General features: G+C 43.6%; 1 pseudogene across 1 annotated transcript in view; it reads left to right on the top strand.

The window, feature by feature from the left end:
- The window catches only part of LOC126932136 (neuroblastoma breakpoint family member 3-like), a 16,230-nt pseudogene extending 3,590 nt beyond the window's left edge, over positions 1 to 12,640 (top strand). The window contains exons 2-11 of the transcript XR_007718162.1: positions 813 to 885; positions 1,362 to 1,564; positions 2,897 to 2,950; positions 6,516 to 6,679; positions 7,722 to 7,773; positions 8,419 to 8,591; positions 9,295 to 9,343; positions 9,968 to 10,140; positions 10,844 to 10,895; positions 11,507 to 12,640. The product of XR_007718162.1 is annotated as a neuroblastoma breakpoint family member 3-like (transcript). The remainder of the gene's footprint in view (positions 1 to 812; positions 886 to 1,361; positions 1,565 to 2,896; positions 2,951 to 6,515; positions 6,680 to 7,721; positions 7,774 to 8,418; positions 8,592 to 9,294; positions 9,344 to 9,967; positions 10,141 to 10,843; positions 10,896 to 11,506) is intronic.
- The last annotated feature ends 3,139 nt before the right edge of the window (positions 12,641 to 15,779 follow it).

Genomic DNA, 15,779 nt, shown 5'->3' with positions numbered 1-15,779 from the left:
GGTTTTTGTTAGAGTGAAAAGAGCTGTGGACTTAGAATGAAGGTTCCCAGGCTGTCTCTTTGCAATGTTTCTTGGTAACTGTCGGTGAGGCGTGATTGATTTATCTTTCTTGCGTTTCTCTCTCTCCATCAGAAAAGGCCGGACATATTATCTCTTGCAAGGGCTCTGAATGCATCTAAATGTGGGAACTGTTTCGGACTGCTTTTTGAAAATGAGATAAAACCCCATTGCCATGTGGTGTTGGCAGAAGGCACTTGATGTGGGGGGGCATTTTTGGTTGTAGGGAAAGTGCTTCAGACCTGGAGCACTCCCCATGGAAAGCATGTCCCTGAATAACACAGCAGAAGACACATGGAAGGCCTGTGAAGTCTCCTGATTACATAGACGGACCTGTGGGGCCAGTTTGTCCTCTCTTAAGAGAGTACGAATTAGGTGTTTGAAATGTGAAAACTGTGACAGGACACCAAGCCTGTGCCTGGTGATAGAGAATCAGATTTGTGGTGGGGTTTATGGAGACTGCTGCCACAAGAGTCCCGAGAGAGGCTGCACACGGATGCCCAGTGATATGGGGATAATGGGTCTTTTCAATATTTTGGCCACATCTTGATGGTGGCCCTCCCAGATCAGAAAATGCATTGCCTGATGGATTCAGGAAACCATGCCAGGGCATTTTGTTAAAGATAAAACATGAGAGCTTTCAACTGAACGGTGACCCATGCCTAGATGTCCATGTCAGTGTGCACATTTTGGCTGACTGTTGCTGCAGAATGTGAAGTGGGAACTAATCTGAACGATCACTTCTGTATTTACAGAAAACTGTGAAGATGAGGATGAAGATGTGAACGTTGAGGAAACTGAAAAAGTACAGGAATCACGTGCCCCCAGGTAACACTAAATAATCAGGAGCAAAGTAATGGGGTTTTAACATAGGAAAAAGATGTAGGAGGCACACCCTGTCTGGCATCTAGGATGGGCCAAAAAGCCTGCATTTCCTTTGGCCACAGTATGAGAAAATTCAACCCCAGCTTAGACACCGGGTGTGGCAGCTGTTGTGTTTCTCTGTGTGTGGTGAGTGTCATATCTGTACCGAACAGGGATAGCTGAGTCTTCATCTTTCTCAGCTCCTGTCTCTCCAGTGAAATGAACACCGGTTGGTCTCTTCCTCTTCTGTCTGCCAATGGCAGCCATGCTCTGTTGCAGAGGAGAAGAGGATTGCCTATTCCCTCCTAAAGGGAACCTCCTGTTTGCTTTCTGTGACCACTGTCTTAATGCCTTCTGTCAAACCAGCTAGGGCTCCCTGGGGTCCGATCCCTCTGTGTTTAATCTTCTGACATCTCTCTCCCACCTGGCTCATCAGGGAGGTGCAGAAGGGCTGAAGAGAAGGAAGAACCTGCGGACTCACTGGAGGAATATTCCATCGCTTATTCAAATAGCACGGTCCTTGTGGAGTCCAAACCAGCCTCACAGCAAACACCAAAATCACATTTGAGGAGACCAAGTCAACTCACATCTCATTGACTCATCTTCTCATGATGAATGGAGGATGCTGTATCCATTATCCCAGGTAGCCTCTATTTTCTTGTGTCTCATTCCTCTTTCTGTGCTGAGGAAGTATAACCCGAAGGACAGACTCTATACACACAAATTGGTTTACATAAAAAATCTGCGATGGGATTCTAACACAAGATATCAGTGGGAGGTTTTCTGTCCTTTCTCAGCTCATGTCATGCCTTTGTCTCCCGGTCCCCCAGTGTGAAGTTACTGGACCCCAGGCACGTGTGACAATCTCATAGTCACCTGAGTTCAGGAGGTGCATGGGTAGGTAACTGTGAGGCTTCCTAGCTTCGATTCAGTATCTCTTGTCACCTGTGATTAAGTCATGTGTCCCTGAACAATGTCCATGGAGTTTCTATGCCTTTTGAAGGAGACTGGCAGCCTTGCCTTTGTATTTGGATATATTGCTCCCCAGGCTTCACTACTCTCAGCTTTAATCTTGATCTCTTTTAAGTCAGCTTGGTTAGCTGCCCCGAGTCCATTGAAATGTGGACGGTAGCAAACTTTTCTTGTTTAGTTTGCTGATACGAGTTCCATAAAGCAAGGGTCTGGACCCTGGTTCTCCACCCCATCAATGCAATAGCTGATCCAATGTTTCTTTGTAGCATCATAGATTGTTGTTGTTGGTGGCGGTGGTGGTTTTTTTTTTTGGATGATTAGAGTCTTGCTCACCCAGGGTGGAGTGCAGTGGCACCATCTTGGCTTGATGCAACCTCCGCCTCCCAGATTCAAGTGATTCTCCTGCCTCAGCATCTTGAGTAGTGGTACCACAGGTACACACAACCACATCTGGCTAATTTTTGTATTTTTAGTAGAGATGGGGTTTCCCCATATTGGCCAGGTTCATCTTGAAACTCATGACCTCAAATGATTCACCTGCCTTGGCCTCCTGAATCACAGATTCTTTTTTAAAGCAAGAGTTGTTAGAATGCGTCTATCAGTTGGGTTTCAAAGTACAGAATGCCTTGAAACATTTATGTCCATGGTACCTGATGAGATTAAATCCAGTATTGCAGCAACACTCCTAGAAAATTGTTCGACTAAATTTTGGAGATTTTGGGGGGAAAATTTATATTTTCTTTGCATAGACGCAGGCAGGGAATATGGCATTATAGTCTTACCCCCCACAGAGGGAAAGTTTTGGCCTGTGGGACTGGAAAGCAGGGTCATCTACTTCTCACCAGACTTAAATCTAGACCACCCTAGAATCTTTCATGTCAGAAACCCATGTTCTTGCCCTGAGAATAGTTGGGTCCTTGTGCTATGACTGGACAGTGATTTGGTCATATGTGAAGTGTGGGAATTGCTTAATGTGGACCTGCTTCTCTGAATGTATTTACAGAAAATGAAAGTGATCATGTGAAGAAGAGGAAAAAAAAGGGCCAGTGTCTCCCAGGTAATGCTGTGTGGAATTGTGAGCTGTGAATTCAGTAGTGACACCTGGAGATTGTAGAGATTTAGGGAAAACGAGGGAAGCGATGAATAGAACGATTTCTTTCATTCAACTCAGCTACAAATTGTCCTTATTAACAATGTTGTGCATTATTTGTGGCACTTGTATTGGTTTTAATTTCATAGTCCTCTCAAGATAAGTATTGCAATCAGTTGAGCCAGGCGTGAACTAGCCAAAGCAGGATATCTTGTTAATCTTTTCAAAAAACCAGCTCCTGGATTCATTGAGTGTGTTGGTTTTTTTTTTGTTTTTTTTTTTTTTTTTTTTTTGAGACGGAGTCTCGCTCTGTCACCCAGGTGGAGTTGCAGTGGCCGGATCTCAGCTCACTGCAAGCTCTGCCTCCTGGCTCAGAGAATTTACACCATTCTCCATTTACCCTCTATCAGGGATTTTACAACCATTCTCCTGCCTCCTCGAGTAGCTGGAACTACAGGCGCCCGCCACCTCTCCCAGCTAGTTCTTTATATTTTTTAGTAGAGACCGGGTTTCACGTGTTAGCCAGGATGGTCTCGATCTCCTGACTCTCATGATCTGCCCGTCTCGGCCTCCCAAAGTGCTGGGATTCCAGGCTCGAGCACCATGCCTGGGCCATTGATTTTTTTGAAGGATTTTTTTTGTGTCTGTCTCCTTCAGTTCTGCTCTGATGTTAGTTATTTCTTGCTTGTGCTAGCTTTTGAATTTGTTTGCTCTTGCTTCTCTAGTTGTTTTAATTGTGATTTTAGGGTGTTGATTTTAGATCTTTCCTTTCTCTTGTGGGCATTTAGTGCTAGAAATTTCCGTCTCCATACTGCTTTAAATGTGTCCAGAGATTCTGGTATGTTGTGTCATTGTTCTCAATGGTTTCAAAGAACATCTTTATGTCTGCCTTCATTTCATTATTTACCCCAGTAGTCATTCAGGAGCAGGCTGTTCAGTTTCATGCAGTTGTTCAGTTTTGAGTGGGTTTTCTTAATCTGAGCTCTAATTTGATTGCACTGTGTTCTGAGAGACAGTTTGTTGTGATTTCTGTTGTTTTATATTTGCTGAGGAGTGCTTGACTTCCAACTATGTGGTCAATTTTGGATAAGTGTGATGCGATGCTGAGAAGAATGTATATTCCATTGATTTTGGGTGGAGAGTTCTGTAGATGTCTGTTAGGTCTGCTTGGTGCAGAGCTGAGTTTGCGTTCTGGATATCCCTGTTAGCATTCTGTCTCATTGATCTGTTGTAATATTGACAGTGGGGTGTTAAAGTGTCCATTATTGTTGTCTGGGAGTCTAAGTGTCTTTTTAGGTCTCTCAGGAGTTGCTTTATGAATCTAGGTGCTCCTGTATTGGGTGCATATATCTTTAGGATAGTTAGCTCTTCTTGTCTAATCGATCCCTTTTTACCATTATATAATGGTCTTCTTTGTCTCTTTGGATCTTTGATGGTTTAAAAGTCTGTTTTGTCAGAGACTTAGGATTGCAACCCCTGCTTTTTTTGCTTTCCATTTGCTTGGTAGGTGTTCCTCCATCCCTTCATTTTGAGGCCTATGTGTGTCTCTGCACGTGAGATGCATCTCCTGAACACAGCACACTGATGGGTCTTGACTGTTTATCCAATTTTCCAGTCTGTGTCTTTTTTAATTGGGGCATTTAGCCCATTGACATTGAAGGTGAATATTGTCATGTGTGAATTTGATCCTGTCATTAAGATGTTAGCTGGTTATTTTGCCTGTTAGTTGATGCAGTTTCTTCCTAGCATCGATGGTCTTTACAATTTGACATGTTTTTGCAGTGGCTTGGTACTGGTTATTCCTTTCCGTGTTTAGTGCTTCCTTCCAGGAGCTCTTGTAAGGTAGGATGGTGGTGACAAAATCTCTCAGCATTTGATTGTGTGTGAAGGATTTGATTTCTCTTTCACTTATGAAGCTTAGGTTGGGTGGATATGAGATTCCGGGTTGAAAATTCTTTTCTTTAAGAATGTTAAATATTGGCCCCCACTGTCTTCTGGCTTGTAGAGTTTGTGCAGACAGATGTGCTGTTAATCTGATGGGCTCCCCTTTGTGGGTAACCCGACCTTTCTCTCTGGCTGCCCTTACCATTTTTTCCTACATTTCCACCTTGGTAAATCTGACAATTATGTTTCTTGGGGTTACTCTTCTGGAGGAGTATCTTTATGGTGTTCTCTGTATTTCCTGAATTTGAATGTTGGCCTGCCTTGCTAGGTTGGGGAAGTTCTCCCAGGTAATATCCTGAAGAGTGTTTTCCCAGCTTGGTTCCATTCTCCCCATCACTTTCAGGTACACCGATCAAATGTAGATTTGTTCTTTTCACATAGTCCCATATTTCTTGGCTGCTTTGTTTGTTTCTTTTTACTCTTTTTTCTCTAAACTTTTCTTCTCACTTCATTTGGTTAATTTGATCTTCAATCACTGATACCCTTTCTTCCACTTGATCGAATCAGCTACTGAAGCTTGTGCATGTGTCATGTAGTTCTCATGCCATGGTTTTCAGCTCCATCAGGTCATTTAAGGTCTTCTCTACACTGTTTATTGTAGTTAGCCATTCATCTAATCTTTTTTCAAGGTTTCTAGCTTCCTTGCGATGTTTTTCGCACATCCTCCTTTAACTCGGAGAAGTTTGTTATTACCAACTTTCTGAAGCCTACTTCAGTCATCTCGTCAAAGTCATTCTCTGCCTTTTTTGTTCCGTTGCTGGCAAGGATCTCTGATCCTTGGTAGGAGAAGGGGCGCTGTGGTTTTTAAAAGTTTCAGCTTTTCTGCTCCAGTTTCTCCACCTCTTTGTGGTTTTCTCTCCCTTTGGTCTTTGATGCTGGTGACCTATAGATGGGGTTTTGGAGTGGATGTCCCTTTTGTTGAAGTGGATGCTATTCCTTTCTGTTTGTTAGTTTTCTTGTTAACAGTGAGGTCCCTCAGCTGCAGGTCTGGTGGAGTTTGCTGGAGGTCCACTCCAGACCCTCAAACAGGGATTTCTTGGTGTCGCCTGTTCTCTCCCTGCGTTTAAATCCAGGGAGAGAATGTACATGTGCTTTCTGCTTATTTTTTGTTAGTATGTTTTCCAGTATTTGTGCAAGAAAAGAAACTGAATAAATAAACATATTATATCAAAAATATTGGGAAAATGGGGCCCTTAGCACACAAGATCTGTGTCTGCACTGCCGCAAGAGCTCTGTTCACTTGAATGCTGCATGGAAAATTCAACGCAATTTATGCAAAGTAGTTGAAATCTTGTGTTAGTGTCTGTGCTGCAAGTCATGAGGGTAGTTTACAGGGAGAGTCAGGGTGCCCTACATTGGCTCATCTGTGGCAAGTGTACTGAGCACGTGCTGCCCATTTTTTGTCATTCCCCAGGGCAGTCACCCTCTGCCTGCATTTAGAAGGATACTTTTATTTCTGTTGGAAGGAAAACTGGCTTTGGTTTCTGTGACCACTCCATTCTGCCTCCCATCAGATCATGTGGGAGGTTTTGCTGTCTAATCTCTGTCGGTTAATCTTCTGTCATCCCTGTCCTGCCTGTGTCATCAGGAATCTGCAGGAGTCTGAAGAGGAGGAAGCTCTCCAGGAATCCTGGGATGAAGGTTATTCGACTTCCTCAATTCCTCCTGACGTGTCTGCCTCATACCAGTCTTACAGCAGCACCTGTCACTCATTAGAGGAACAACAAGTGGACTTGGCTCTTGACGTGGGCAGTGAGTACTCCATTGTGAAGGTGATAAAGCTCCAGTTCATGTCCCAAGTAGACCCCGTAATCTTGGGGCTTTCCGTCCCTGGTTGGGCTGAGAGTTGCCATCACTGTGGGTTTAACCTATATATCAATGTAGATTTCAATCACTCTAGAGTCGAGTCTGAAGTACAGGCATGGCGTGGTTCAGTGAGCTGTAATATCTTCCTAGTCTCAGGCCATGCTAGTGCCACCCTAGACTGACTGTCAGGACATTGAACTCAAGGCAGGTGTGGCAAACTCACACCAAGCCATGCAGCACATGCCCAGGTGTTGTCTGTCAGATCAGTTCATGTGAATTAAATGTGTCTTGCCAGCTACAAAATTCCTCATGAGTTTTGTTCCCAAAGCATGTCTGTGCGGTTCTTTACCTGTCCGAGGCCAGTGTCACCCTTGTCTACCTCTGAATCGGAGATGTGACCCAGGTTTCACTGAATTTATCCCCATTTTCTGTGTCTTCTCAGTTGGCTTGTTTTAGCTCATCTGTCCATCGTCTTGCTGGTATGTTTTCTAGATAAATGACTGACTTTTCACCCACAAAAGCCATATAATAGCTGATGCTTCTGTGTCGAACCAAGTCTCGTTGTAACAAGAGCTGGAATATTACACCCCTACATGAAATCTCAGTGTCCACAATCTCATAAACTATCAAATCCTGGGTATTTGATGTGAGAAACCTGAATATTGCAGTCTCTCTCCTACGAGGTGTTAGAAGTATTTGCCTAGAATCTATTGGGAAAGTCATTGCTCATTTGTGTACACAAACCTAGGACAGATCACATTGGGAAGATAACATTCCAAAACAGGGGAATTTTGCCCAAGGCTCATGAAAGGAACCAAGTCAGTTCTCTCAAGACTTGACCTCATGCCTCTGGTTATGTTTCTCTCAAAGTCTTCTGTTCCCACACTGAGAAGACTGATGTCCCTGTGTTAGGATTGGACAGAGGAATGTTTCTGTGTGCAAGGAAGAACTGCTTCATGTAAGAGGCCCCATCTGAATTTATTTGCAGGACATTGGTGTGATGAAGTGAAAAAGGAGGACCAAGAGGCCACAGGTCCCAGGTGAGTCTGAGAAATTGTGGACAGTTCATTTGCTGTTGACACCTAGAGACGCCAAGTGCAGGGAAAACAGTACATGCTGAAAAGAGTGATTTTGCCTTATCAGACAAGTCTGAATTATGCCTACTAATATTGCTTTTGGTTTTCATTACAGTAAAATATTTAGGTTTCCATTTCTTCCCCCCTTATCATTTACTAACCTACTGAAGGTTGAACCATGCCTCAAAAGCTGTATTCTCATGGTGACTGCAGGGAAACTTGAGCACATTTTATGCAAAATTATTGAGCCCACTGTTTTCATGATCACTGTTCATTGTTCGTCCTGAGGGCACAAATACAAAGTGTCCTTTGACTGCCTCATCAGTGTGTCACCTGGCCGATTCACTGAGCTCTCTCTCTGTCTATATCTGTCTGTCTCTTGTGTGTGTGTGTGTGTGGTGTGTGTGTGTGTGTGTGTGTTTCTTTCTCTTTCATCCTTTTCTACCTGGCCCTGATTGTGCCAACATTAAGGCAATAATCTGTTACCTCATTAATAGAGCTGTCCTTTTTCTTTCCAAACACTTCCTTATGTTACCTATGAAATCTAGCTGGGGCTGTGTGGTTTCTGATTCCCCCTGGCTTATTCTTTACTTTTCCCTACTTTTCCAGGCTCAACAGGGAACTGCTGGATGAGAAAGAGCCTGAAGCCTTGCAGGACTCACTGGATAGATTTTATTCAACCCCTTGCGGGTATCTTGAACTGCCTGACTTATGCCAGCCCTACAGAAATGCCTTGTACTCGTTGGAAGAAGAGCACTTTGGCTTGGCTCTTGACATGGACAGTGAGTTCCTTACTATGAAGGTGATAAGGCTCCAGCTGGTCTTCCCGATAGGGTGATATTCCTGTTCCAACTGGCCCTTCCTGACCCGAGAGATGTCATTGCTGCTGGCAGGACCAATGGACACATATAGGTTGTAATGCAACTGTAGTTTCAGTTGGAAGCCCAGATATGAAATGGGTCAGTGAGCATGGCTGTATTCCTAGTCTCCAGTCATGCCTGTGGCAACCTGAACCCACTCTCAGCACATTGGACCGAGGCAGATGTAAAAAATTCACAGAACTATGATTCGGACTCAACGTTTGTAGATTTCCTCCTTTATTCTAATTTCAGTGTCTTGCGACCATGAACGAGTTGGGAATTTGATGAGACAGGGCTGAATACAGCAGTTTTCCTCCTAGAAATCATCTGGGGCATTTTCTTTGAATTGATGGGAACAATAAGGCATAACTATTTGCACAAACTTGGGATAAATGATTTTGGGATAACTGTCTACCAGAATAGGGACATTTGACCCTTGGTTCTGAGATGTAAATCAAAGAATCTGTATCATGACCGGCTTTGAGGCCTCCTGCAGTGTATCTCTCACATTATCCTGTTCTCATGCTGAGGAGCCTGTGATCCCTGTGTGGGGATTAGACAGTGGACTGTTCTGGGTGTAGGTGAATTGGCTTATTTTGCCAGTCCCTGTCTGATTTTATTGCAGGAATTACAAAGGAAGAAGAGGAAGAAGACCAAGGCCCACCATGCCCCAGGTAACTCTGAGCAATTGACAGCAGCTAATTCTGTGTTGACACCTGGAGACTCCTGGTTCGGGGAAAACAGAGCGGGCCGACATTATTGATTACATCTTTTCAACCAAGCCTGAATTATTCCTACTAACATTGCTGTTGGTTTTCATTGCATTACATATTTAGGTTCCCATTTCTTCCTCCCCTTATCATTTACTAACCTACTGTAGGTGGACCATATCTCAAAAGCTCTATTCTCATGGTGACTACATGGAAACTTGAGCACATTTGATGGAAAATTATTGATCACAGCCTTTTCATGATCACTGTATGCTGTGTGTCCTGAGGGCACTAACTCAGAGTGTCCTGTTACTCCCTCATCAGTGTGTCACCTGGACAACTCACCAAGCGCTCTCTGTCTCTCTCTGTCCCTCTCTCTCTGCCTCTGTTCTCTGTCTATCTTTCTCTTTCATCCTTTTCCATTTGGCCCTGTTCTGTCCCAACATGAAGGCAATAATTTGTTACCTCATTCATGGATCTATCATTTTTCTTTCTTGACCACTTCCTTGTGCTACCCATGAAATCTAGTTGGGGCTCTGTTGTGTCTGATGTCTCCTGACTTATTCTTTACTTTTTCTGCTTTTCCAGGCTCAGCAGAGAGCTGCTGGGGGTAGTAGAGCCTGAAGTCTTGCAGGACTCACTGGATAGATGTTATTCGACTCCTTACAGTTATCTTGAGCTTCCCGATTCATGCCATCCCCAGGGAAGTTCCCTTTACTCATTGGAGGAACAACACGTTGGCTTTTCTCTTGGCGTGGATGGTGAGTACCTTTCTCTGAAGCTGATAAGGATCCACTGAGTGTTCCGTATAGAGATCATATCCTGTTCCAAGTGGCCGTTACTGAGCTGAGAGATGTCACTGCTGCAGTGAGGACCTATAGGCACATGTAGGTTCAATGAAACTCTAGTTCCACCTGGAAGCCCAGACATGGGATGGGTCAGTGAGCATGGCTCTCTCCCTAGTCTCAGGCCATGCCTGTGGCGCTCTGATTCTACTCTCAAGACATTGGACCTGGGCAGATGTGACAAATTCAGAGAACTATGATTTTGACTCAAGGGTTTCCAGATTTCCTTTCTCACTCTAATTTCAGTGTCTAAAATCCTCACAACCATGAACAATCTGAGGATTTGATGAGACAGGGCTGAATATTGCAGTTTTTCTCCTAGAAATCACTTGAGGGCATTTGCTTTAAATTGATTGGAAAAATATGGCATAACCATTTGCACAAACTTGGGACAAATGATATTGGGATAACGATCTACCAGAAAAGGGACATTTTACCCTTAGTTTCTGGGACAAAAACCAAGGAATCTCTATCATGACCAGCCTTCAGGCCTTCTGAAATATATCTCCCACAGTGTCTTATTCTTATGCTGAGGAGCCTTAGGTCCCTGTGTAAGGATTAGACAGTGGATTGTTATGTGTGTAGGAGAATCAGCTTCATGTGTCTGAATTTATTGCAGAAATTGAAAAGTACCAAGAAGGGGAAGAAGATCAAAACCCACCATGCCCCAGGTAACTTTCAGCAATTGTGGACGCTTAATTCTTTCTTAATACCTGGAGACGACAGATCCAGGGGAAAGCAGTGTGTTTGGTTTCATGTTTTCAACGAAAGCTGAATTACTCCTACTGACAATGCCGTTGCTTTTCATTGCAGTAGAGGTTTAGGTTTCCATTTCTTCCTCCCCTTATCATTGACTAATGTACCATAGGTTGACCATACCTCAAAAGCTGTACTCTCATGGCGACTGCATTGAATTTCAATCACATTTTATGGAAAACTATTGAGCTCACTCTTCATAATCACTGTTTGCTGTGTGTCATCCAGGCACTAACTCAGAGTGTCCTTTTACTCCCTTATCAGTGTGTCACCTGGCCAATTCACTCAGCTCGCTTTCTCTCTTTCTCTCTCTCTCTCTCTCTCTCTCTCTCTGTGTCTTTCTCTTTCATTGTTTTCTACCTGGCCCTGTTCTATCCCAACATAAAGGCAACAATGGTTTACCCGTTAAAAAGATCTATCCTTTTCCTTTTTTAACCACTTCCCTATGTGACCCCTGAAATCTAGTTGGGGCTCTGCGGTGTCTGATTTCCCCTGGCTGCTTCTTTAGTTTCATCTCCTTTTCCAGGCTCAACGGGGTGCTGATGGAAGCAGGAGAGCCTGAAGTCTTGCAGGACTCACTGAATGGATGTTATTGGACTCCTTCAAGTTACTTTCTACTACCTGACTCATTCCAGCACTACACAAGTGGCTTTTACTCACTTGAGGAACAGCATGTCAGCTTGGCCCCTTGACGTGGACAATGGGTTTGTTACTTTGACGATGATAAGGTTCCACCTGGGTTTCCAGATGGGAGTCCTATTCCCATACTAAGTAGCCCTTCCTAAGCTGAGAGATGTCATTGCCGCAGGCAGGACTTACAGGCACATGTAGGTTTGAATGAAACTGTAGTTCCGTTTGGAATCCCAGATATAGGATAGGAAAGTGGGCAGAACTCTATTCCATTCTCAGACCATGCAGTGGCAACCTGTGCTCAGTCTGAAGACACTGGACCCAAGTTAGGTGTGACACGTTCACATAACTCTGCAGCACATGCTGGAAGTGATCTGTGAGATATTCTGATTTGAACCAGGTATCTCTGGGTAGCTACAAAGTTCCTCAGAGATTTCATTTTACGCGCATGTCTCTGAGCTTCTATGCCTGCTCAAGGTCAGTGTCATCTTTGTGTTTAAGTCATCCAAAGGTGTTACCCTGGTTTCAATGAACCTCCCCCCATTCTTTGTATCTTCAGTGTTGGTTTGTTTTAGCTGATCCATCTGTAACACAGGAGGGATCCTTGGCTGAGGATTGTATTTCAGAACCACTGACCGCTCTTGACAATTGTTAACCCACTAGGCTCCTTTGGTTAGAGAAGCCACAGTCCTTCAGCCTCCAATTGCTATCAATACTTAGGAAGACCACAGCTAGATGGACAAACAGCGTGGAGAGCCCTTAGCCCTGCTCCTCTCAATTCCATCCTGTAAAGAACAGGAGCCAGGAGCCGCTGGCAGGAGACAGCATGTCATCCGGGACTCTGCCGGTGCAGAATATGAACAATGCCATGTTCTTGCAGAAAACGCTTAGCCTGAGTTTCATAGGAGGTAATCACCGGACAACTGCAGAATGTAGAACACTGAGCAGGACGACTGGCCTGTCTCCTTCACACAGTCCATGTCACCACGAATCTCACAACAAAAAGGAGAAGAGATATTTTGGGTTCAAAGAAAGTAAAAAGGGACTGTAGCTACATTTCTTTATTTTGAACCCCAAATATTTCCTCATCTTTTTGTTGTTGTCATTGATTGTGGTGACATGGACTCGTTTGTAGAGGACAGGTCAGCTGTCTGGCTCAATGATCTACATTCTGAAGTTGTCTGAAAATGTCTTCATGATTCAATTCAGCCTAAACGTTTTGCCAGGAACACTGCAGAGTCAATACTGTGACTTTCCAACCTCAGCCTGTCTATCTGCGGGCATAGAAGGTCTAGTTTGTCCATCACCATTATCATGATATCAGGACTGGTTACTTGGTTAAGGAGGGGTCTAGGAGATCTGTTGCTTTTAGAGACACCTTACTTATAATGAAGTATTTGGGGAAGTGGTTTTTAAAAGTATAAACGTCATGTATTCCAATCATCATCCTCTAAACACTTTATCGTTTATTAATCATCCCTGCCTGTGTCTATTATTATACCCATATCGCTACACTGGAAATTTTCTGTCTCAATTTTTACTCTGCCTCTGTTTTGGCTAGTGTCTGCTGTTGGAAAAAAAACCATTCTCTGCCTGAGTTTTAATTTTTGTCCAAAGTTATTTTACCCTATACAATTAAAAACGTTTGCCTATCGCTCTGGACTGTTGGATTGTTTTTTACATTCAGTGTTAGAATCTTTTATTATGCTGATTGGTTTTGGTGGGTTCTGATACAAATTAATAAAAAAATTTTCATTTCCCTGTTTATTTTCTAATCTCTTCCACATTGTAGACTATGTTTATCATATGTAGCAGAATATATTTACTACATTTCTTGATTCTAATTATTTTATTCTTTGTGAGTGTGTGAGTGTGTGTGTGTGTGTGTGTCTGTGTGTGTCTGTGTGTGCCTTTGGCATTTAGGAAGGGTTGCATAGCTCCTGTTTAATATTGCACTAAAAATGTTTTTGATAGTTTTCCCCCCTTTGAACTAGACACACTTCAAAAATTTGTTTTATATGTTTTAAATTATGACTTTCAACCTCAAAGATTTCCATAAGACAGCAAATTACATATGCGTTATCTTTTTTCTACCTCCCTTACCTGCCACTTCTCTTTTTTTTTTTCTTTGTATTTTTTAGTAGAGACAGGGTTTCACCGTGTTAGCCAGGATGGTCTCGATCTCCTGACCTTGTAATCAGCCCGCCTCAGCCACCCAAAGTGCTGGGATTACAGGTGTGAGCCACCGCGCCCCGGCCTGCCACTTCTCATAATAGTATTTGAACCTAAACATACACCAGTGACATTCTGTGATTGTCATCTTGGCCCCACCTTGGTTTTTGGTTAGATCCACAATTAAATATATTAATGCTCATGAGCTATTCAAAAGTGAATGTCACAGTCATCACTTGCTGAGTGGTACTCATCCTTAACAGAGTCCTCCTGAGGGAATCAGGTCTCGCTGAGCTTAGCATGTTTAATAATCTTTTCTCATGGTCTTGCATGGATCGCATGACCGGATATAAGGTACTCGCCCAAAATGATTTTTCCTGAGTTTTTAGGAGATACTGTCTTCCCTGGGGGACATACACGGTGTATGTTCTCATTGTGGGATTCAATTTTGTTCTACCAGGACCTCTGATTTCTGCCAGTTACTTCGTTCCTGTGTTCTCTTCACCACGAGTCTCCAGAGGATGCTTCCTCTGTTCCTGCCTCCCCATCTCCCAGCAATTCTGCGTTTCCAAGATTGGCACCTCTGGTCCTCTGCACGGTGAAGCCCCTTCCTTTCAATTCCCCAGTAGCCAGTGCTCTAATCCACCAGGTCTCAGGCATGATCTGTTTCTCCACACGCTCTTTCTGAGGGTAGTTTTACCTGTGTTCTGTCATGAACAGGCGCGCCCTGCTGTTCTGGCCTCGATTTGCATAGTGTCTCCTGCTCCCTCTGCAGTTGTGTGGCTCTCAGACCCAGCTGAAGACAATCTCCTGAGGGCCACAGTGTTCCCTAGCCCAGGTGTTTAGGGCCAGGGTTACAGGTGGGAGTTTTGACTCTCTAACCCCTAGGGCTTTGAAGTGTCCGTTGAGAAATTCAGCGGTCATCATCCTAGGTGGACTTGCTCTCTCCTATCCTCCTACTTCTGCTATGCTTTTCTAGTATTATAGTTTATATTTAGTTACATAATCCATTTTGAGTTAGTTTTTGAGTGAGTATTGAGGTTCAGGTGAATTTTTTTCCTTTGGGGATATGCATGTCCAGTTGTTTCTACAAAATTTGTTGACAAGGGAGCGCCTTCTCCACTGAATCATATCTGGAGGTTTGTCAATCCATTGGCTGGTTGAGACTGGTGAGAGGACTGTCCTGGTGTTTGGACAGAGAGACAGGGCATGAAGTCGGGTGGTTCTTAAGGGAAATATTAAGGAAGGCCCATTGTTGTATGAGGCATAGGAAAGCCCCAAGCACAACTGGGGTGCCCTCTACCAGCATGTTGCAGCACACTCATCTCTGCTCTCTCCACCTCTCCTGTTGCAAAAGCTTGGGTGTGCACAGACAGTGGGGTCGAGTGGTGTCTTTGGGCACTTTTGAGCATTGACAGCGAAGCTCCAGCATCAAATCTTACAATATCAAGCAGCCGGGTGGATCGCCTGAGGTTAGGGGTTCACGACCAGCCTGACTAGCATGGTGAAACCCCGTCTCTACTAAATCCAAAACAAATTAGCCGGGCATGGCAGCGCATGCCTGTAATGTGAGCTACTGGGGAGGCTGAGACAGGAGAATCGCTTGTGTACCTGGGAGGCGGAGGTTGCAATGAGCTGAGATCACACAATTGCACTCCAGCCTGGGCACGAGAGCAAAACTCCATCCCCCAAAAAATAAAGAAATAAAAATAAAAGAATATCAAGCAGCCAAAGAAGCAGGAAAACATGACACATAATGAAGAATCTAATGATCTAGTTGAAAGTGAGACACATGTTGAAATAGAAGAAGAAAAAGACATTAAAAACAGTATAATTTTATTTTAATTAAGTGGAGAGGTTGAAGATTTTTTAAATATCAAATTCTCTAGATAAAAACTATGATTTACAGTCTGAAATGGAGGAAGGCACTGGATTAAACATTGCAGAAGGGAAGATTATTGAACTAGAAGGAATAGAAGTTGAAACTAACATAAATG

This window comes from Macaca thibetana, chromosome 1, assembly GCF_024542745.1.
Source record: "Macaca thibetana thibetana isolate TM-01 chromosome 1, ASM2454274v1, whole genome shotgun sequence".
In the NCBI taxonomy this organism is placed as follows: Eukaryota; Metazoa; Chordata; class Mammalia; order Primates; family Cercopithecidae; genus Macaca; species Macaca thibetana.
This window is presented reverse-complemented; position numbering and strand designations above follow the sequence as displayed.